The following is a 23,470-nucleotide window of genomic DNA, read 5'->3' as shown; positions in this document are numbered from 1 at the left end:
AAGCTACAAGGGGGTGGGGGGTGCGCCATGCACTGGGCGCACGCCGGGGTGTGTGCAAAAATTGCCCCCAGGCCCCTCCCCCTTCCCCACGGCACCCCCTATGGCATCCCCTGCAGCGCCCCAACCCCCCTCCCCCGGCGCCTCCCCACCCCCTTCTGACACTTACCTTAGTTCCTTTCCTTTTCCAAAACTTTTTCAGGCTGCAAAAGGCCTGTTCTCAGTAAAAACAGCCTGAGGAACTACAGTTCCCAGGAGACCTTGGGGCTCACAAGGTCTCCTGGGAAGTATAGTTCCTCAGGCAGTTTTTACTGAGAACAGGCCTTTTGCAGCCTGAAAAAGTTCTGAAAAGGGGAAGGAACTAAGGTAAGTGTGGAAAGGGGGGAAGGGGATGCCTGGGGGCATGGGGGCAGAAAATGTAGAATGCGCACCGGGCGCAGTTTGGCCCAGCTACGCCTCTGGTACAAAGGTGATTCAGAAAAACGACCAAGAATTTGGTATTCATTCAATTTAAGAAGGATTGGGGAGGCATCAATTCTAAAGCTTTACCCATTTAGCAGAATCTTTGGCTGATTCCGCACATGCAGAATAATGCACTTTCAAACTGCTTTCAGTGATCTTTGAAGCTGTGTGGAATAGCAAAACCCACTTACAAACAGTTGGTAAAAAAGTGGTTTGAAAACGCATTATTTTGCGTGTGCAGAAGGGGCCTTTGCTTCTATGTGCTCAGATTGACCAAGATTAGAGTTTTGACTTAAACTGTTTGAATTTGACTCACTGGTCCAGTTCCATGAATTTATGTTTGCCAGAGACTATCACAGTTTTGATCTATCTATGTCTGGTTTTGTTTTGTTTTAACTTGACTGAGTCTAGAAAACTTGCTTTTCAATGGGTTTTCATGGATAGGTTGTAAATATTGTAGAGTGAGATGTTCTTTTAATTTGTATACTTAAAAATCTATTTGTGTATAGCATCTAGAATCCTGGATAATCAGTTCTTTCTGTCAGCATGGCCAATCAATAAGTGCTGGTAGGGGCTGAAGGAATTGTAGTTCTGAACATCTGAGAGCCGAGGTTCCCTACCCTGGTATACCAGGGTAGGGAACCTCGCAGCTCTCAGATGTTCAGAACTACAATTCCCATCAGCCTCTGTCAGCATGGCCAATTGGCCATGCTGGTAGAGCTTGATGGGAGAATATGAGACCAGGCTGGGCTTTGGACCCTGATCTCCACATTTCTATGATGCCACAGTTTTAAAAACCTGATTTTTCTTGGCTTAATCTTCCATCAAGAGGAAATCCCTTCAACGTGGGTGTTGTTGAAGATACCCCATCCCTTGCCCCAGTTTGCTTTGCATTACCCTCTGGAATGTGATTTGACTTTTAGGAGTAGTTTTTTGAGGGGCTACAGTGGGAGGTGGGATAGAAAAGTTCCACTTCAAGAGAATAGTATTTGAGCCTCTTATGAATTCTGAGATTTCTGTATATTCTGTCATATTTAGTCAAATGAGAGTTGTAATGTAAAATTCCACAGAATTTTCTCAATGCTTAAAGTGTAATGGAAGGGAGGCATGGCCAGTTTTATAGACAACTAAAGGTGTATTGTGGGTGTGGTGCTTGATGGATGCGCATTCAGTAGTGACCTTCTCTGTATTCAATGGCTACGTTGTTACAGTCACATTTATTAATAGGCATTAAAAATTAACCAAATGCAGATGCGTGTTTAATCAATCCTTCCTTTTATAATTGGGATGGGCAAACGAAAGAGCATGTTTCATCGTAAAGCAGCTATTTCTCTTTCAAGTGTGATGTTTATCTTAATCATCATCATAGTAACCCTGAGAGATTATGATGACTAACCAAGGATCGCCCACTGAGCTCCATACCTGAGAGGGATTTTGAATCCAGTCTTTGCTGGTCAAAGAACCAAAGTTTGGTCCAGTAAGCCATATTGGTTGGCACAAGGGTTACTATCAAGAATACATCAAGGATAAATATCACACTTCTTTTTCAGGGGAAGTGTGCATTTCATTACTTGTTAAACAATAACTCATTTGCTGAGGTATAGGTGTTATTCTGTGGCCAGCAAAATGCTCTGACTTTTGGATAGCCCTGTTCTAGTTTTTGAATTTGTTCATGGATTCTGAGTTTAATTATTTCATGACACTCATGCCATGTCAGCATGGCTGCCATTTGAGAGAGACTTTGAACGATAGCCAGAGGGGGCCCAACTTCACTTTTTCTTTTCAATTTTTTAAAAACAAAAAGCGATGATAATGAGGGCTGCTTAAACCTTGCCTCCCTTCCCACAGTTCTTCCACTGAAGTCTACTACCATTCCAATTACTTTATTGCATCTGGTGGTAAAGATCAAGGGTAGTGTTCGGAGGAAGAAACATGGAGTTATTGGTTGTACAGATGGGCTCTACAGGTTTTCTGGCAATGTTTGACAGTTCACAAAAGAGATAAAAAGAGAAGGAAGAAAGGATTGTTTTTTAATATCTGTCAAATGTTTCAGTAGAATGGGGGAGACCTCTGAACAAACTGGGAATTTTATTTATCTTTTCTTGAGTAATATGGTTACCTACAATTTCTCTGTGTAACCATAAAGGAATAATACTTAAATTTGGAGAATCACTGTGAAATGAGGTTATAGATCTGGAAGCTGTTGGATGTTATTAAGCCCAAGGGCATCTTATGAGAGTATAACAACAGAATTATTTTTAAAGCTAAGCAAGCTAATATCTGGTGTTAGTGAATACTCTTTATCATACAGAGTTTGCGCTTCTTTCATGCGTATAAATTACCTAATACTTCAGTCAATTATTTATCTGTTTTACTTCATTTATATCATGCCTTTTTCCCCACTGGGGATCCAAAGCACCTTAATTTGCTCCCTCTCTTCCATTTTATCCTCACAACGACCCTGCGAGTAGGTGGGGCTGAGCATGTGTGGCTGGCCCAAGGTCACCCAGAGACCTCCTGTGGCAGAATGGAGATTTAAACTTTGGTCTCCCAGATCCAACTCGGATACCAACCACTGGATCACACCAGTGTAACTACTAACCATGAACACTGTATCGCTGTATCTATGGAAGATATTTTTCTCAAACAAATATTCAGCCTTCTTTGTTTCATTCAGATCGATATGCCATTTCAGAGCAAACAGTGTTCTTGAGAATGTTGATCTACCGGTGGTGGGTGGTGTGCTAAAATGCTACCCTAAGTGGAGATACTTCTCTTTTATGGAAAACTAGGCCTTCATGAAAAATGGTCCTACATTCCTTTAAAGCAGCACCTGACCTCTGACCAAGAAATGATAACAGATATGACTATGAGGAAACTTAATGGACTTTCCAAAATCACTGGAGGTATTTTGAAGCACATCAGACATTTTCAGCTATATACATAATTATTACTTGCTGCGGGAGGTGGGAGTGGGGGCGGAGGATGGGAGAGGGTGTCAGGGAGGTGAAAACATACTCTTCTCACAATTACACAGGGGCAATGGCACAAACTATTGTGAACAATTAAATGATTAAGAATATGGTGTTTTTTTTTAAAAAAAACATATTGTGGTAAGGTGCCGATCAAGACACATGTATATAGTAAACTGAGAGGTACGTTACAGTTAAATTCCACAAAATGTTGGAAGCCCTTTTTGACAGTAAAGTTGCTTGAAGAACTGAGACATTCAGCATTGGTATCCAGCAGATGTAGTTAATGAGCAGAGGGAGAAGTGGAGTTTGAGATGTGAGAGAAACTGGCTGCTAGTGAAATGAATCCCAGCCAGCAGGTCAGACCAGCAGAGCCTAAATGTTATTATTTTGACCACTGGACAGTATGAAATGAGTTGTTTTTGTTTTGCTTCTGGTTTCCATGTATCCTGCATTGCTAACTTTAAAATGTTTGCTGCAATAAGAACAGCTGGAAGGCTCCTTTTACCAGTATGATGTAGCAGCTTACCATGTCTTTGTTCAGATTTTGTGGGAAGCCGCAATACAATAATCTTGAACTAAATGCTTCATGTTGGTGTACTGTCTCACTTCTCTGTGTCTTGTTGGGCTGTATACTGGGGGGAGCCCTCAGCTTGTTGGCCATATCACCATTTTTACATGGCAGGCATCCTTGACTGCATCAAAGCTACATTCTTGCCATTTTACCTGTACAACATCCATTTGAAATGTAAGCCACACAGTTAGGCCATATATGTTGAAGTCTGGAGAGTCAGGATAGAAAGAGACAAGGTAAGACTGTAGGGATGAGCCCGCGAACCCAGCAGAACAGTAGAAGGAGCGCTTGGAATGCCGGTGCCGGCTACGGCCTTCTGGCTACGCACATCCTGCGGCTCCCCAACCCCCGTTCCCCCGTGAGTCACGGGTCATGAACTGCCTGACTCGCGGTCACCAGGTGTCCCATACAAAGGGACAAAAGGGCTCTTGCCCTCAGGTGAGGATTAGACCCAGATGCGGATGCTTCCTCCTGCACGTAGCAGCCCGATGAGATCATGCATCACATGATGATCTCCCGTTCTCCCGCTCTCCCGACCTCCCGGCTCTCCGCCTGCCCGACTCCCTTTACACGCCCCAGTGAAACCCTCAATAAAAGGTGCGAGGGGCGAAAGCACACGCAACAGAATTGCCAGGATCACGGGATCCCGCCGCTTTCCTGCTACTGTAGCTCCTCTCCACCAGATGAAATCTCCGCGTCTCGTCTCTTCCTTTGGGGCCTGCGTGGGCAAGACTACCAGCTGGTGCCGATACCCGGGACTCCTCGAACCGTCACCCTGCTTACCGTCCCTTGGGGAAGGGCTTTTCGGTACCGACCGGCCGCTGGATCGGGCACATCCTCGGACCCACGCCGGTACCACGACCCGTCCGGCTGGATCGGCGCATCCTCGGACCCGCCAGTGTTCTAGGACACTCTCTCATCCTGATGAACCACCCGGTAGTATGGGCGCTTGCAAAAGCACGGCTTATGACAACAAGCACGTTAGTGAGCTGAAGGCACTATCTTGAAACCGCGGCAGAGTCCCAGTAAAGAGAAGGGATCTGCGCGGATTGGTTGAGGGAGATTGATAGGCAATGTCCATGGTACCCAGAGCGGGGATATTCAATCTTAAGGACTGGGAAAACATCAGGCGCACTCTGCACAGAGAGCCTCGCGCGCCGGTGTTGCTGCTACTGACGTGGCGACAATGTTATGTCACCATCAGCCTGCAGGTCCATGGTTTCTCTGCCATGGATCTCCCTCCTTTTGATCTTTCACCTACAATTTCAAGCCCGGAATTTTCTCTATCCACTAAACAGGACGCCTGTCCTCCTCCCGTTTCACTTGCTTCCTCTCCTCATTCAAACTCTCCCGCTGGTACTCTCGAGGCCCTGCCGCCTCCTCCTTTCGCTCCTCCTTCTGCTCCGCTTCCCCCTCCCATTTCCAAAGCCACCACACCTCCGTCAATGCCATGTAATGGCGCAAGTTTCAAAACTCTAGCAGAGCTTATTAGCCACGATCTGCAGAGGAAGGAAACCCTGACGGAAGACGATGCCGACATCCTCGCTGTGTGCCCCGCCCACTTCACCGACCACGTGGGGGAGGATGGCGTCATCCAGCGAGTTGTCGAGTATCGCCCCATAGGTTATAACGTTCTCACTGAGCTCCGCAAGGCCATACGGGATGTGGGAATCACCAGCCCCTATGTGAGAGGCATGTTGGAGGCAGTTATGCGGAATCACGTAATGTTTCCGGAGGACTGGAAGACCACTTTCCACATGCTCTTGAACCGTGCGCAATATGTTGTCTGGGAGAGCGAGTACCGCCCACAATGCATAAGCAGAGGAGCAGCCTCTGGCGGTGCCTATACTTCTGCGCAGCTCTATGGCTGTCTGCGCGCGTAAGGCTTCAGCCCCTTCCCAATGCGCATGAATCGTCCTGCCAGAGGCCAATTCCTTAAGGTCGCCTCCGATCTGCACCTACAAGGCGTTTTTGAGGAAAGTGCCCGCTGGCGGACAGCCAACCCAGCTTCTCCAGCGATCCGGCCAGAAGCTCTCCAGGAGCCTTTATGCTGAATTCCTGAACAGGCTCCAGGAGGGGATCTGGCAGAGGCAGGTCGACAACCGGCGTAGCCCAGCCACAGCGAGCTCCTCATGCGCGCTTGCCAAGGAAAACACCTCCGCCCGAAAGTGGTCGCTTGAGGGCGATCACGGGTTTAAGGGAAGAACCCCGAACTGGCACGATATGCTTGTATAGGCTTGCCAGGATATTGGGTCTCCGCCCACCAGGCCAGTCTCCTGGCCGCAGCACTCTCCGCCGCCAGGGGGCAGCCCCGAGGCAAGTAAGCTTCCAACTTCGCGGCGAAGTGAGGGGACACTTCCGGAGGGATTGTAGGTAGCCCGGTGGGGGGACTTTGGCAACCCTGACAGAGGGAGGGTCCTCCCCGGTGAGGCGTAGGTCCCCCGAGGAAACAATCAGCCGGGCCTCTCCCCAGCCCAGGGCCGGGGAGGAGAGCACCTAGACGAACTCCCAAGAGCCGAGACCCGCTGTTCAAAACCATGCGCCCCTCTGTGAGAGGTCCTCTGTTGCTCCAGCCCAGTACGGTGATCCCACACACACCCGGAGGCCGTCGAGGGTTAGCTTCTTTGCCCAGGGCCTCCCACCATTGAGCAGGGGTTGTTTGTTGTTGTTTCCAGGGGACGCTGACTCCCACACCCCAGGGAGTCACTCGCCAGCCAGGTGGGGACAAACCTCCCACGGGAACACGCCTTCAGCCGAAGTCAGCTGCGCTCAGCTGATCCCTCCTGCCCCACACACTACCCGCTGCCCGATCCAATAAAGCGCCACGAGCTCAGGTAACCGTCGAGGCCCCGTCAAGCGCCACCGTAGCTGGCAGCAGGAGACGCCCACCGGTGGCTCCCGCCAGAACCCGGGAGCTCGGTAACAACTCCTACACAGCCCGGGCCCGGCGTCTTTTTTGGATGTCCATTACTTGACTCGTGGGGAGGGGATCCCAAGGGCCAGATTGAAGCAACCATGACTGGGATGAGTAAGCCCGGCTCCCACCGCTCTCCCCCTCACATGGGTCAAGGGAAACCCCCCCCCCCCGTTTGGGTGGAACAGTGGTCGCTACTCCAGAAGAAAAGTTGGTCAGCCATGCACCCGAAGCTAGTAAGAGGAACAGCTGGCAGCCCGGCCCGCATTGAGGAATCTCCACCTTCCTGTGGAAACACACCTGTGCCTTAAGTGATCAAGAAAAAGAACGGCCCGTATGGCGGGCAAGGCTCCACAGGACCTAAGGGCGGTAAATGCGTGCATCCAACCCATGGGCACCTCCTTCAATGCGGTCTTCTAACCCCAATCTCATTTCCCCTCCGAGTATCAGGTCTTGGTCAATGATCTTAAGGACTGCTTCTTCACCATCCCTTCTTTTTTCCCCCGGAGACCGGACGCCAGCAGCTTTCACCGTGCCGTTGTTCTCAACCATCAGCAGCCCACCGCCAGATACCAGTGGAAGGTCCTGCCTCAAAGCGGATGCCCTCAACAGCTCCACTGCCTTTATGCCAGTACTTTGTTCACCATGCCCTGGCCCCATTCCGCTGCCAAAACCCCTGAGGCCCTAATCATCCAAATTACATGGACTGCACATCCTGGTCGCTGCACCAACAGTCCCTCCACAGTGGGTGGCGCTGCATAAGCGGACCACATTATGGGAACAATCCGGTCTGCACATCGCCCCCGAAAAGGTGCAGAGGAAAGAGCCGTTTCTATACCTAGGGCACAAGCTCCTCCACTCTTACTCCGCTCCCATCCTGCCGGAACTGCAAATCCCAGATGCGCCCACGCTTCTTCAGCTGCAGCAGCTTCTCGGGACCCTTAACTGGGCTTGTCCCTTCTTCGCCCTCACCACCTCCTTACTCAGCCCCCTTTTCTCATTGCTTCCGCTCGCCAAGGGTCCTGGGGACAAGATCCAGCTCACCCAGAAGCACAAGAACGCCTTTCAGGCAGTAAAGGAAGTCCTGGCTCGCTGATGCGTGGATCGGGTCCCCCTCCGGGACCAGCCGCTCTCTCTCTTTCTTTTGAGCACGCCTCCTCTTCCAACCGGGGTCTTGGGATACACCAAACCCCCACAAACCATCTTAGTGGAGTGGCTCTATCTGCCTCATGCCCCTACCAGAAACCTTTCTACCCCAGGCCAGCTCTACGCTGACCTTATTAACCAAGGGCGCCAACGCATTTCATGGCTAATGAGGTCAGTGGGACCCGGACAAAATCATCATGCCTCTTAACAGAGCAGATTTCCAACACCTGTGGAACGCTCCCCCACCCTTACAGCTGGCCTTGGAAGGTTTCGTAGGAGAGATCCTCTTCCATCTTCCCCAGACCCACGCTTCACCCTCCTTCATTCTAACCCTTGTCCCGTCCGACCCCTGGCGGCCTCTATGCCGCTCCAGGACGCTCTCACAGTCTTTGCCGACGGCAGTAAGCGCGTCGGCGCCATCGCCTTTCAACAAGACGGGAAATGGCAAACGGCTTACACGCTACCTCAGGCTTCAGCTCAACGGAGCAAGCTCGCCGCAGCCATCCTGGCCTTTTGAACCTTCTCTCAGCCCTTCAACCTCTTGGTCGATTCACAATACGTAGCGCATGTAATCACCCACCTACCCGGAGCTTCACGTTGTCTCCCCGGATCAACCCAAATTTCATGAGTCTTTTCCTAACGTTGCAGAACTTGCTAGCATCCAGAACTTCTAGCTACTTCGTGGGCCATATCGCAGTCTACTTGCCCGCTTCCAGGCCCCCTCAGCGTAGGGGAACCAGCAGCCAGCGGACGACGCATACCCACGTCTCCTCCCTTTCTGATCCTGTTCAGTCCCATGACTTCTTTCCACCAGGGGCAAAAGCTCTTGCTTCGTTTCATGTCGCATCTCCTCCTCAACCAGGCACAGTCTATAGTGAAATCGTGCTGCCCGAGGTGCTCCACGCCTGCGGCTCCTCCGCCCAGACCCTGGAGTAAAATCCAAAGGGGAATCCTGGCAAATGAGCTGGTGGGCAAATGGACGATGAACAATGGTCCCGTCCCTAGTCTCCATGGAAACATCTGCACGTGACCACAGCGTAACACATTACTCTGGGTACGTTTGGGCCACACCACGGCTGAGAAAACTACCAATCATGTCCTCCAACACCTCTTCAGATGCATCATGGTTATGGGGCATCCCCTCCACCTCAAAACTGACAATGCACCCAAGCATATTCCCTCCGCTTCGGCCATACTCCAAGTTTTGCACCAACTGGGGGATCGTGTTAACACCACGGAATCCCCTATAACAGCACGGCCAGGCGATGCGTTGAGTGAGCCAGCCGCACCTTCAAAGAGAATTTTGGCCAAACAAACTAAAGAAAGGGGAATAGGTGGCCCCCCAACTTAGGGCTTTCGCTCCAGCAAACAGTATCAAAAGTGCTATTCACCATCAATCACTTAAACTTTGCTGCGCTCTACCCTCTGGGCAGCAGATAACCCCCGTGAGAAAGGCAATCTCAGGCAATCAGAGCCCCTCCCCCACGCCCAGGTCTACTACCGCCAGCTCCCGGACCGGGCTTGGGCGGGGCCCGGTCCCCCTCATAACCTGGGGAAGGGGTATGCTTCCAGTCCTTCTCCCTACAGGTCCCCTGTGGATCCCAGCTTCAGCCATGTCCGGCCAGCTCATGGGGCAGCACCAGAAGGAAACCGACCCCATCCCGGAGATGGAACGGACCTCCCTGAGGGACCCTGCCTCGCTGCCTCAACGGAGCCGCCGCCAGCACCAGAACGGTCTAAAGGCCTGGACGACCTAGGGGGACATCAGGACCACGACCAACCAGGCTCGGGAGCCACCGCTACAGCGTGGCCGCCCCGAAACGCTCGGGGATCCCGGCGTTGCCATCTTTGCGGCTACTGCTGCAAATTCCACAGTCACAATCAGCTGCTTGCCTTGCTGCCTCCCGCCGGTGATGCTCGGTCACCCCCTCATGGATCTTAATCAAATCAACATCGGGGAGCGGCTCGCCGCCGCTGCCAACGCTCCACCTTCTCTCCTGGAACAGTATTTGGAGGCGGGGAATTTACTGATTTCCTGCCAATTTCTCCCCACGAACTCCCTGGAGACCTCTCCGCCCGGGACTCCCTTTAAGTTGCCCTTAGCCGTCTTTACCATCGTCTCTGCCCTCAGGCTCAGCCCCAGGAGCCCAAACGCCCGTCAGCCAGCTCCACCTCTTCCCCTCGACCCTTCACTGCTGGAGCGACGTGGTTGCTCTCTCCAAAGCGCCAAGTATGTTTCCCCTCGCAGCAACCTCCCACAATGGTGGGAGTCCCAGGACTTCGCCACCACCAGCATGCTTAAGACTATTGGCCGGCTGGCCTGTTCTCATGCGAAGTCCATTAATTCCTATCTCCACTGCTCTGGATGCCCTGGCCTCCCAGGCAACAGGAACTTCATCAAGCCACTTTAGATAATGCGTGCAGCTAGCATGATTACTTGCTGTTATTGCATCACCAAGGTTGTGAAATGTACATAATACGTGTTGTTTTAATCTCTCTGATAACTCCTCCATTTGATTCATATGAAAGTGTAGCGAGTTGCAAGATGTTGTATCTAATCTGAAATAATTGATGTTGTTGTCTCACTGGTGGTCAGCCCTTTGGAGTTGGCTGCCAGGGATAGTTAAGCGCCAAGCTATTGCCAATTCTTCATTGGTTTAATCATATGCCTCGTTAGCCGGGGATCTTGCCTTGTTCAATGTGTATCTGCCTTTGCCTGTAACATTTGTAAGAAACCCTTTGATCTCTTTCCCCTACGCCTAAGCAACCAGGTCCTCATGTTGCACAAACAGCTCAGCCAGCTTTGAGCGTGAGTTCCTGGGGAGGCAAGCATCCCCCTAAATTGCCCCAACTGATTCGAGCCTCCTTCCTAAAAAAGCGTTAGAAACGGGGAGATGTAGGGGTGAGCCCATGAACCCATGTCAGAACAGTAAGAAGGAGCGCTTGGAATGCCGGTGCCGGCTACGGGCTTCTGGGTGCACCACGGCTCCCCCAACCCCCGCTTCCCCGGGAGTCACGGGTCATGAACTGCCTGGACTCTAAGCGGTCACCAGATTGTCCCATACAAAGCGGACAAAGGGCTCTTGTCCCTCAGGTGAGGATTAGACCCAGACGCGGATGCTTCTCCTCCCGCCGCGTAGCAGCCCCGATGAGATCAATGCATCACATGATGATCTCCGTTCTCCCGACCTCTCCGACCTCCAGCTCTCCCGCCTCGCCCGACCCCTTTACACGCCCCCAGTGAAACCCTAATAAAAGGTGCGAGGGGCGAGCACACGGCAGAGTTGCCAGGATCACGGGATCCCGTGCTTCCTGCTATTGGCTCTCTCCACCAGATGAAATCTCCGCGTCTCGTCTCTTCCTTGGGGCCTCGTGGGCAAGACTACAAAGACCTTGATAGAATGGAAAGGAGGGGAAAGGAAAGGAATTGAAAGGAGGGTGGCTGTATGTGAAAGCCAGTCCCAATCAGTTTTGTAAATGTCCTTGGGGATTATGCTTCAAGGCCTTGCTTGAATCTGTGCCTTTAGATTCCCTTTCCTCCCCCACTTTCCTCCCTTCTTTTTCTGCAATCCTTAGATCATCATAAGACATTTTATATGCTGGCCCCGTTGACATCTATGTTGCTCTAGATTTTGTTCCACTTTTTTGTTGAAAGCCATAATGTGGTAAATTTAGCTCCATGCTTATGTTTCAGGAGCATTTTAGCCTGCAAGAAAGACCCATTTTGAACTAGCGTCTCTGTGTTTGTCAGCACCAGAGAAATGCTTCTCAGAGGTCAGAGAGAGACATCGGTAATAATGGTCTTGGTTCTGCCAGACAGGAGCAACAGTTTCTCAGTAGGCATTTGCAGTTGTAACTATTCCAGAAGAATATGAAATTAGACCAGGTTCTAAGTATATTTCATACTGATAAAGTGAACAGTTAGACAGTGGGGATAGGTGTTGTCTTTCAGGTTCACTGTAAAACTAATTTTGTAACATTGTAGCTGAGGCTACAAGAAGAGTCAAATACAACATTGGTTTCCCTTTGGACAGAATAAGTCTTTGAGAAGTCAGTTAAATTTTGATAAGACAATTAAAATCTCCTGCTTGCATTCCCCATTCAGAAAAAAAAGTGTGTGTGTGTGTGTGGTGGGCCCAGGCTGGAAAAGTATCCAACTCTCCTCAACTAGAACCAGGGCCTTTTTGGCCTGGCTCAAGCCTGGCCAAATGCTCTGTCAAATGAGACCAAGGTCCTGAGAGACTTATCTCAATTCTAAACGGCATGCAAAACAGAGTTATTCTGTCAGGTCTGAAGTTGTGGACAGCAACAGGTAGAAATAGGTTCATCTTGACTGGCCTCCCTTTTTCTGCTACCCTTTCCCCCTTTTTATTAGATTATCTATTTTACATTATTATCAATCAATCAATGAATTTTATTATGCATAAGATAAGAGTTTTAAAACAAGGATAACCAAAATAAGATCAAAGTCAAAATAACTAGCGTGTTAACATAGCCAGAACTAGGAACTTTGCTACGTCTTCAGTCCGTTTGGAACAGCAATCGTTTAAAAGTATCTGGATCATGACCCTATCAGAGAGAGTAGGGTTTTAATTGATGTGCGGCTCAATGAATCATTTGCGTAAAGCAATATGGCAGGCACAGTGCAGTAGAACATGTTCCATCATTTCAGTCAAAGTCGAGGAGCAGAGGCAGAACCTTTCGTGCAAAGGAATGCGAAGATATCTTCCTCGAGTTGTTGCTGTAGGGAGAATGTTGAAACAGGCCTGCATAAAGACACGTCTTAAAACTGGGGATGTGAGGTTGGAAAAAAGTCTGGTAAAGATGCATGGGGTGACCATGGAATCCCATAGATCAGTGGTGAGCATGGTCTATTGATGTGAGATGACATTTGTTTTTCAGTATCCAATATTCTTTGTTTTATTATTTGGAGGATTTGAGCCTCACCTAGATTTGTTAAAAAGTCCAAAGAGAAACTTAGGGTCTTAACTTGGTTAAGTATTTTAGAATCCCAATTAGAGTGATAGGAGTCAGTTAAACTATGCCACACCAGACTTCCAGGTTACACTCTAAAGTGAAGACCTATCCAGAATTGCAAAGTCAGTATCCAGTTACAAGATACTATGAGGTTTAGGCGCAGTTCAAGGCATAGGGAATGGTATGCTACACAATTTGGTAAGCCAAGAAGAGTTCGAAAAAACCTAGATTGAATTGTTTCTAGGTCCTTAGAGCCACTAGGCCACTAAACCATATTGGAGCGCCGAAAAGCAACTTTGGGAGCAATTTAGTTGTAAATATTTTAATTGCAGAGTGTATAAACTGTCCCTCTTTTGTGAAGTAGAAGCGCTTGATTGCGGCAGTATTTTGTTTGGCCAGTGAGTTAATTTGCTCAATTTGCGACATTATTATTTTATATGGCATTTTAAGTAATTGTATCATATCAGTATATTGTGAACCACTCTGAACCCACTACAGCTGGAGATCAGGGTATTAAAATAAATAAATAATAAAAATAGCAATTAACATCCTCTGTGGGGCTGGAGGTGGCAGTATATATATCTGGTACAGATGACCTCGATGCTCCTACACATACTTACTTCAATCCTATACAGAGTTATCCAAGTCTAATCCTGAAGAGGGTTATACTAGAGTAACTCTGTATAGGATTGCACTGGGAAACATCTAATCTACCCCAGCGAAGTTAATATTGTTTCAATTGTAGTATCAAATGGTATGTTATTTACTGTATCAAAAAACTTATGATTCTGTATCTAAGTACGGACTGCTGCTGTAGTGATCAGATCCTCTCTGAATGTCTTTGAACATTGGCGCCTGTGTTAAGTAGCTCAGGGTACAGAATGCCTGCAATGTTTGTTCAACTCATGTTTACACTAGGAAGATAGGGAAGGGGAAAGGCTAAAGCAAGTGCAAATTTCTCATGTTCAGGTAAACAAGGCTTGAGACAATATGTAGGAATATCCCATGATGATCTGCTGTAGCTTAGAATTCTAGCAGGCCATGGAATGAATGTTGTAATAACTTCTGAGTAGCAGTGGGCAGCTTGTCAGTACTGAGGGTCACTGTGACAATTCATCATGAGCTGGGGGCATAACTAATTAGCATTTTTAATATAACTGGAGCCTGTTGGCATACAAAAATACCTCAGGAATTGTGTGCAACTGTGACCCTTTCTGCGCAGATCAATTAAACCGGGATAACACCGGAAGAAAAAAACAGGTGGGGGGGGGACTTCGCACAGATCCTGCTCCTAATGCGGTTCTGCTCTGGGTTACACCCCCCCCCCCGGTTATTCAAGAATTGTGATTTTCATGATTCTTTTGTTTTAATGCGACTGGCAGGCGCAGCTGAGCAAATGGCTGTGGCTGCAAGGTGCGTTATGCGGCTGAGTTTTCCCCCCATCCCAGCTCCTTGTGGGGAGCCACTCAGGTGCTGCTGGCTCCAGCAAGGCTCTGGGGGAGCCTGTGTGCGTGCCCACATAGCTGCGCTCCAGAGAGAGGTGTGTTTCAAAAAAGTTTTTTTAAAACAAAAGCACCTCTGTGTGAAGGGGCATGCCCCGAGTGGCACGCTGGCTGTCCACAGGACAACAAGCCATGCAGATGGCCCAGTATATATTTGCTGTGTGAAAAGGGCCTGTCACTCGCAACATTTTTTCCTCTGTTGCTTCCCATGAAGGGCTTCTCAATTCACTCTTCTCCTTCTTCCTGTGCTGTGTCCTTAGCATGGATGGTGATGATTTATTGCTCAGAGGCTACCAGTTCCTGAGCAATACAGCCCCAGTTTATTCCTGTTAGTTCCTGTTCCTTCTCGTGTCCTGTAGGATCTGAGGTGGAGGAATGTGACATGATTTTGTGAAGATTTTAATCCTTTACTTAAGAGGCAAATTAAAATGCTAATAATCAATGCTGTTGGCTCAGATGGAATTAGAGACCTGTTTCTCTGTTAGTTTGCAGAAGTTCCAGCCTGGACGAATTCTTCAGTTTCCTGTGGAAATGGGGCTTCTCAGTACCTTAGCCCTTTGTTATTGAAATGCTGATCAATTAACAGGATTTTTTTTTTTGCAGTTAGAGATAAATCAGCTTTCCTTTGGGCCACTTTGTTCCAAGCTACAAGCTGGTGATGCCCACATCATGAGGGCTACTGTGTTTCCCCGAAAATTCAATTCAATTCAATAAGCCTTTATTGGCATATACACGATAGTTCCAGTTAAAATATAGTTCCAGTTAAAAAAATACAGTTCCAGTTAAAAAGTGAATAGTAGAAAACTTCACATTTGTCATACATTCAGTTTACAGTTTCCCCGAAAATAAGACAGGGTCTTATATTAATTTTTGCTCCAAAAGATGCGTTCAAGCTTATTTTTAGGGAATGCCTTAAATTTTGGCCCCCCACATAACCAGATCAGCTGTGCCAGGGCTTATTTTTGGAGTAGGGCTTATATTTCTAGTATCTTCCAGAAATCCCAAAAAATCATGCTAGAGCTTATTTTGGGGGTAGGTCTTATTTTGGGGGAAACAGGGTATCAAATCACTATGAAGGCGAGGGAGGGGTAAGGCATAGGGGTGTAAGGGTGCCATTTTCTGGTCCTGGCCCACTCACCCTGGGCAGAAGTAGGAGGGAGGGGTAGGGTTAGGGTGGGGAGAGGGGGCCTGGCATCTGATTATGGCCCACCCGCCCGAGGGGAGGGGAGGGGAGGGGGGAAGACAAGACATTTAAGACAAGAGCACATTAAAGTCACCAAGGAAGTATCTGGACCTCCAATCCTCAGATGCCCCACTTGAAACATCAAGATAAAGATCTTGCATATCTGTAATGGAATGTGCTTCTGGTTAGAGAACTTATCCAAAAAAACATGAGGAAAGAATGCATTGTGTGCTGCAAGAGGCCTCTGTGAGCTTGTCCAGCCAGCATCTTCCCTCATAATTCCTGGAATAAAGCCTGGTAAGGCTATGATTCTGGGTCAGAACTGAGGCATTCACCAAGGAGTACCCCTCCTTCACCATGGCTGTGTCAGTATCATGATTAGGATACAGCTGCACGACTGTGTTCCTGAATATACACGTGTAAGAGACAGATCATGCTCTATCTTAGGAATCAATGTGCAGATTTCGTGGCAGAGGCTTCTTGTGACAGAAAATATGTTGCCATGGATTCTTTTCTCCCTGTGTTGAATAATCCCAAATGTTTGCTAGAGCTTCAAGACTGTGGGTGAGGGAAAGCTATAGAACTGTCATTGAACTCTATGTGTTACTGTACTGACTTTGTCACACTCTTTTGATGCTGCAGTGAAAAGACTGCTCCCTGCCGTTGATTCATGCTGATATGTCGATGCTCTTTAAGTATTCCAACCTGTGACTATGCTTTAATTAAGCACCCCTGGTGACATTAATGGGGTCAGAGCCTTTCTCCTGGTGACTTAGATTGATGAGGCTGCACAGTTCCTTAAATCCTGCAGGAATTTCTGGACACGTTGTGTATCACTTGGATTTACAAGTAATTATTTTCATTTTAAAAACCAGGGAGCCTAGTTCCTTTTGAAAAACCGACTGTGCTTGAACATGCCTTTCTACCAGAAGCAGAGGAAAGAAAGTATTTGTGGTTCCTCTTCAGTTTGCACATTGCTTTTCTGTACCACATTGTGCAGAATTAGGTAGGGCTACGCGGTGTGAATAATGTTATCAGATCACTAGTGTTCATTTAGAGAGCATGGTCTGCTGGATGAATAATGGTCAAATCTAGTTTTGAACATGGGTCCTTCTGTGCTGTTGTCCTGGAGCTTATAAACACATTGTAGCACTAAGCTATCTTGTTTGTTGATTATCATTTAAAAACTAATGCACCGTATCATGAGGAACTTCCTTCTACTGAGGATGTTGAATAAGCATGCAAGTACAGCTTGGCCAAACATAGCTACTTTGCTGCCTCCTTCATTGCAACAGGACATGATCTTGACTTTGAAGTTTGCACCTGATGTCTTGAATCCAAAGTGAGGTAGGGATGGTTTACAGCAATGTTGTAAAAGGTCAGGAGTATGTATTGGCCAGTGGGAAAAGTGTGTTTTTGAAATAGCAGGTGATTACTCCATTTTGGTAGCTAGCTAGAATGGACAGATGTGGGTGGTTGAAATTACTCCTTCCTATTCCTATTCGTACTTTTATGTATTTGCTTCATTTGCTTCCACTTTCTTTCCCAAAATGGCTTACAATACTTTCCCTTCTCCATTTTATTTTCACAGCAACCTTGTGAGGTAGGTTAGTCTGAAGTGTGTGTCTGGTCCAAGATTGCCCAGCAAGCTTCCATGGTAGAATGGGGATCTGAAAATAGGTCTCTCAGATCCTAGTCCAACAATCTAACCTAACCACTTTGGCTTTCACTTGTCCTGAGACTAGACTGACTAATCCCACACACTAAGAAGACTTAGAAGAGCTCTGGGTGACTTGAAAAAAAAATTAGGATAACTAGTTCTTATTGTGTAGGTCTAGAACCCTCCAGCTCTTCAGTTGATGCTGGTGTATAGTTGATTATGGTTTCCATTTCTCAAGTGAAGATGTCTGCAGTAGAATGGTATCACAATTCCTCATATCTGAAAAACATTCATGTTACTGACCTATATTCTACCATCTGTGAATGGACCATTTGCTTTTCTTGTGTTTCCACAACCTCTTACAACACACTGGGGGGAAAAAGTTTGAATCCAGTGGCACCTTTAAGTCCAACCAAGTTTTATTCTTGATATAAGCTTTTGAGTGCATGCACACTGCTTCACATGCACTGAAAAAGAAGTCACTAATCATTACATATAGGCAGGTGTGTGGAGGTGTTGCCTGGAAGGGCTAGTTAGGATCAGTATGCATAAGTAACTGAGGTTAAGTTAAGATTGGATTAACGCAGATGGTAAGACCTGTGAAAGGCAATGAACTAGCATACAGCACAGTAAAAGAGTTTATAAAAAGATGCAGGAACTGAATGACATTAACATATGTAATGAGATAAGAATCTGGTATCGCTACTGAGTCCTGGTGTTTCCATTGTCCTGGGCGTTATAATAAGTTTTAATCCAGCAACCTCCCATTCTAACTTATTTCTGAATGCTTCCCCCCCCCCCCCCAATAAAACAGCTAGTTTGAGATCCTGCATTGAATGTCCTGGAAGGTTGAAGTGTTCTCCTACCTGTTTCTCCGTTTTGTAATTTATGATGTCAAACTTGTGTCCATTTATCCTTTGACGCAGAGTTTGACCTTTCCCCCCTTGTTAGAGAACTGAAGGACAGTTGCTGGCATTAAGTGGCATACATAATGTTAGAAGATGAGCAAGTGAATGAGCCTGGGATGGTGTAGTTGGTGTTGTTTGGTGCCAGGCACCAAAGCTCAAGTGTGCGGTTCTGAAAAGAGCTGCAAAAGTCTCCCCTGATGAAGGGGAGAGCCAGAGAAGCTGTGTAAACTCCTGAAATGATCTCCCCCAAGCTGGATCACATGGAAACACTCACCAAAGTGAACTGCTGGAGTTGGGAAGCTGGAGGTGGTTGCAGTCGCCATCTTTCCAAGTTGAATCATTGATCCCCATTAAGGAGGAAACATCCAAGCCATATATCCCTTTCATGTGGAATGAAGATATAAAGAAACTGAGAGAGTCGTTCTCATTCTGCTGCTAGTAAACCTGGCAAAAACTGGGAGATCTTTTTAAAAGGTACAGAAAGATGAACAATTGTAGAATGTAGAAAAATAGTCTAAAGAAATCTATTTTAAAAGATATTCCCAGAGGAGAAGGCATTTAAGTGAGAAAGCTGTTTTAAGGCAAAACCCCCAGATTTTCTTCCCCTTGCAGTTGGCTGATTGCCAAAACAAAACCACAAGAGAAAATACTTTACTAATACATCACCAGCCAGAGAAGAAATTTGAGCCCTGCATTAAACTACTGAAACTGTGGAAACACAGGCATCTAGTAGATCTTGTGGACATGGCAGCAACCAGGAAGGCATCTGTGCCCCTTGCAATAGGTAAAATAAATGCAAGTTTTAAGATCACATCTGCTGTTATACTAAGTCTTAGAGCAGAATTAGACCCTCTGAAAGACTCTGTCAATAACAATATACCACAAATGATGTTACAGCTCGGGAAAGGGATTAAAGAAATTAAAGATCAATTCCAGAAAGTAGCACAGATAGAGGAAAAGTGGAAAAGACCAAAGAGGAAGTAAAATTCTTAAAGCAAGAGGGGCCTCTGTACAATCAGAGGTTAAAATACATGACTCAACCATTCTTTGATTGGAACTTCAACTCAAAGAGAAGACCTTGAGGCTGAGAAAGGTACCATAGAATTCAAGTCCAGCAAAAGTGGAGTTAAATAAGAAAACTGACTCAGTCCTGGACAATCATTTTGTGATGAAAGAAGACATGGTGTCACAGATTGAGAAAATTTACAGTCACATCAAAAAATCCCAAAGTGAAAGAACTGTGCAAAGACATTGCCATCTATTTCCATCCTAAAGAAATGATAGAGCAGATTCTAGAAACACAGAGGAAATCAGCAATCAAGGTGGAAGACAGGGACATCATTGTGATGAGGGAGATTAAGAATCCTACAGAAAAGGAAAGACTACATTTCTGGCTTGAGAAAAAAATCACATAAGATTTGCATGGCTTAGATGGGAAGGGATTTTCTTTACTTGCAAGGGACAACAGCAAATAGTTACTTCAATAACAAGTTCCAAAGAAATCTGTAAGATAATTAAAAAAGATTCTAAATGAAAATGTTTTGTAAGATCAATGAAAGATCCAATAAGAGGGGAAGTAAATGGATCTGTTGGAGACAATAAGCTAGGAGGGTAAATTCTGTTTTAAAGTTAAGAGGATAAGGGAGGGATAAGGGAACCTATGTTTATGTTAAAATGAGGATGGGGAACCTTTGACTATGGGAAACTAGGTTAGTAGTATAAGATGTTTTTAAGAACATAAGAACGAGCCTGCTGGATCAGATCAGAGTCCATCTAGTCCAGTGGTGGCGAACCTTTGGCACTCCAGATGCGATGGACTACAATTCCCATCAGCCCCTGCCAGCATGGCCAATTGGCTATGCTGGCAGGGGCTGATGGGAATTGTAGTCCATAACATCTGGATTGCCAAAGGTTCGCCACCACGGATCTAGTCCAGCACTCTGCTACTCGCAGTGGCCCCCCAGATACCTTTGGGAGCTCACATGCAGGATGTGAAAGCAATGACCTGCTGCTGCTGCTGCTCCCAAGCACCTGGTCTTCTAAGGCATTTGCAATCTCAGATTAAGGAGGATCAAGATTGGTAGTCATAGATTGACTTCTCCTCCATAAATCTGTCCAAGCCCCTTTTAAAGCTATCCAGGTTAGTGGCCATCACCTGTGGTAGCAAACACCAATTACGTGTTGCATGAAGAAATGTTTCCTTTTATTAGTTCTAATTCTTCCCCTCAGCATTTTATTATATTTGTTATAAATTGCCTCAGTTTTGAAATTGATAAATTAGAATAACACAAAAGAGAAATCTAAGTTGGGCTTGAAGGTTAACAAACCATGACAAAATGTGACGGATAAGATCAACAGCAGGGTGTGGGCAGGAAGTCATTTAATTAAATATAATCTTTGCAGTTTATCTAGTATTAACTTTGGTTTTGTAAGTAGTTTAGGGTGACTGGATCACTGGTGTCTTTACTTTCCCAGACCCCAATAATTAGAAAAGCAAAGGTGGTGATCACTTCTGAAATTTCCATGGAATAGGTTGGGTAAAAGTGGCTATAGAATTTTATCATTTGTCTTTCCCAGCTTGTTATGTGAAGATCATAAAATTGGGTTGGGGGAATAATCGGAGAGGAACTTGAAATACCATTGAACCAACTTTGTTGTAATAAGGTTTCTGAAATGTAAAGATGTGGCACGTGTAGTAGTTTGAAGAAACTGACAAGAAAATATGATCATGTAACTAATTATGAAGATATGAAGCTGTCTTAATGAAGTATCACATCACTGGTTCTTCTAGCTCTGCATTAACTACTCTGGCAGCTGTCCAGAATCCCGGGTAAAAGAGGGCCGTTGAATCTGAATACTACTAAGATACAGTCTTTCCCATACAAGCTGTTCTATAAAGTTGGACCACTTGTCCATCCATCTTACCATTGTGTACTCTGACCAGCAGCTGTTCTCCAGGCTCTCAGGCAGAGGAAGTCTTCCCAGTTCTGCTGAAAACCTTAATTGATGTTGATGTGAATCAAACCTTGGGCACATTCTGCATTCAAATTGTGTGTATTACTACCTTCCTTCCTTTCGAACACTATTTGCATGGTGAAGCTGTTTTTTCTCCGGTCTCACTTGACTGAGGTATCTGGGATAGGAACCACCTTGGGCCTCACATAACCAAACCCTACTGACTAATGGGATGCTGACATAGATTGGCCTCTCTCAGCACATTTTGGGTGGGTAGGCTGTGAGGCATCCAGCTTAAAATGGAAAACTGTTTCAAGCTCTGAGCCAGGGTGGAATTGCCCAGATGTGGAAGTAGACTGATACATTTGCAGCAGTCTAGCCTAGTTTCCATAACTGAAGTTCATACTTTGAATGAGTGAGTTGAGACCTGATCAATTTTCGACCCCGTTCTTCAAGAACTTCAGTTCTTCTTGCTTCAGGACAGTGTCCAAAATACACATTTTAAAATCATTGTTGGGTAGACAGAAGCATAATCCCATCCGAACACACGCCAGGCAATATAACCAGGCAATATAACCCTGTCCAAACACACACCAGGCAATTTTTACTTTATTTATAATCACATTAAATATACCGCCCCACCCCTGAAGGACTCTGGGCGGTGTACAAACAACAATAAAAACATAAAACATACTAAAACATACTAAAATAAAACAAAGTCAACAATAAACTTCTCCAGATGGCAACATAACCCAACTTCCCAGATGGCCCATCCTAGGTCTGTATAGGGCAGTGGTGGCGAACCTATGGCTCGGGTGCCAGAGGTGGCACTCAGAGCCCTTTCTGTGGGCACGCACAGAGTCACCCCTCCCCCCACATCTAGGCTGGCCTGGGCCGCTGGGCTCTATAATTAGCATTAAACCTAAGACCTAATTTTGGGGAACCAGTGTAGGTAACCCTGTTAAGCGCTGTTAAACCCCACTGATTTTCATGCGAAGAACTAAAGCACAATCCTTTACCTGTGAGTAAGCTTGGTTGCTGGCAATGGGCTTGCTTCTGAGTAAACCCTCCTAGGATTGTGATTCACCCGTTGGAAGAGTTGCACAGTTGCTTCAAAGCAAAGCCACCAACTACCACTAAGCTTACTCCCGAATAACACATGCCTCTGAGTTTTTCTAAACTAAAACCTCAGTATTCAGGTTAAATTGTCGTGTTGGCACTTTGTGATAAATAAATGGGTTTTGGGTTGCAATTTGGGCACTCAGTCTAGAAAAGGTTTGCCATCACTGGTATAGGGGATAACACACGCACATCAGCGGCTGTCTCCCCCAAAGGCCCGGTGGAACAACAAATGCTTCATTTGCCAGCAGAAAGTGATAAAGATACAGAACTCTAAGGTTTAAACTATTCTCCTACATATGTAGCAAGGTTATTAGGTTTAATTTCCAATCATTTTCAAAGTTTCAGTTTCTTTTTAGAACAAGATGGAACTATGTTGCTGGGAGAAACAGATGTGTGTTGAAAATTGCTTTATATAGGGAAATTTGACCTCTCAATTGCTCTTAAGTTCCACTGCAAGTTACAGTGTTGGCAGTGAACCCAAAGTATGGACCCCTCTGTTTATATCTTTGGCTAGTAATAAAGCTTGTTTCTTACTCATTCTTTCCTCATTTTCTGACACACAGTTGATATCATTAAAGACCCTGGAATCAAATCCTGAGATAATTAAATGAGAGCAATGCCCTTCATCAGTACAATACTAGTGATGAATAAAAGAGCTGCAGAACCAAAGTAAGTTAATGTGGTCCTTCCAGCTGATTTGTTGATTTGTAGTCCAAATAGAGGTTCAGGTTTTTTTTTATTTTGTTCCTTTTGTGTTTTGCAAGTAGAATTGTAGAAATCTTTCTTCTGGGGTTCCTCTTGTCTCAAAATCATTTCCCCTGTTTTTATTTTCAAATTTTTAGATTTAAATTTAATTTTTAAAAACACACTTGGACATATAGATTACAACACAGACTGCTAGCTATGTTAATTAGGACCTGGCCAAAGTTAAGTTCTCTGTAGTCCCACTGAAATTAGTGGGAGAGGTGAGTTACTCATGCTGAAATCAGTTGGGCTCATATGCTTCTTTAGTTGGGATTGTCCATCTTATGGGTTTTGTACTGAACAACTGTTTGTGCTGCACATAAACTGGCGGCAATTTGGCATTGATAACACTGA

The 23,470-nt window shown here is 46.2% G+C and overlaps 1 protein-coding gene and 1 long non-coding RNA gene across 4 annotated transcripts in view; both read left to right on the top strand.

Moving 5' to 3' along the window:
- The window catches only part of SEPTIN8 (septin 8), a 95,994-nt gene that overhangs the window by 14,659 nt on the left and 57,865 nt on the right, over window positions 1–23,470 (top strand). The gene's annotated exons all lie outside the window — the stretch shown is intronic.
- On the top strand, window positions 5,054–22,101 carry LOC125428362. Its single transcript, XR_007243811.1, has 3 exons — window positions 5,054–5,216; window positions 5,865–5,874; window positions 22,088–22,101. It is a non-coding gene; the product is annotated as an uncharacterized LOC125428362 (long non-coding RNA).

Source organism: Sphaerodactylus townsendi, linkage group LG03 (genome assembly GCF_021028975.2).
Source record: "Sphaerodactylus townsendi isolate TG3544 linkage group LG03, MPM_Stown_v2.3, whole genome shotgun sequence".
NCBI lineage: Eukaryota > Metazoa > Chordata > Lepidosauria > Squamata > Sphaerodactylidae > Sphaerodactylus > Sphaerodactylus townsendi.
Note: the sequence above shows the minus strand (reverse complement) of the source record. Positions and strands in the feature narration are given on the sequence as shown.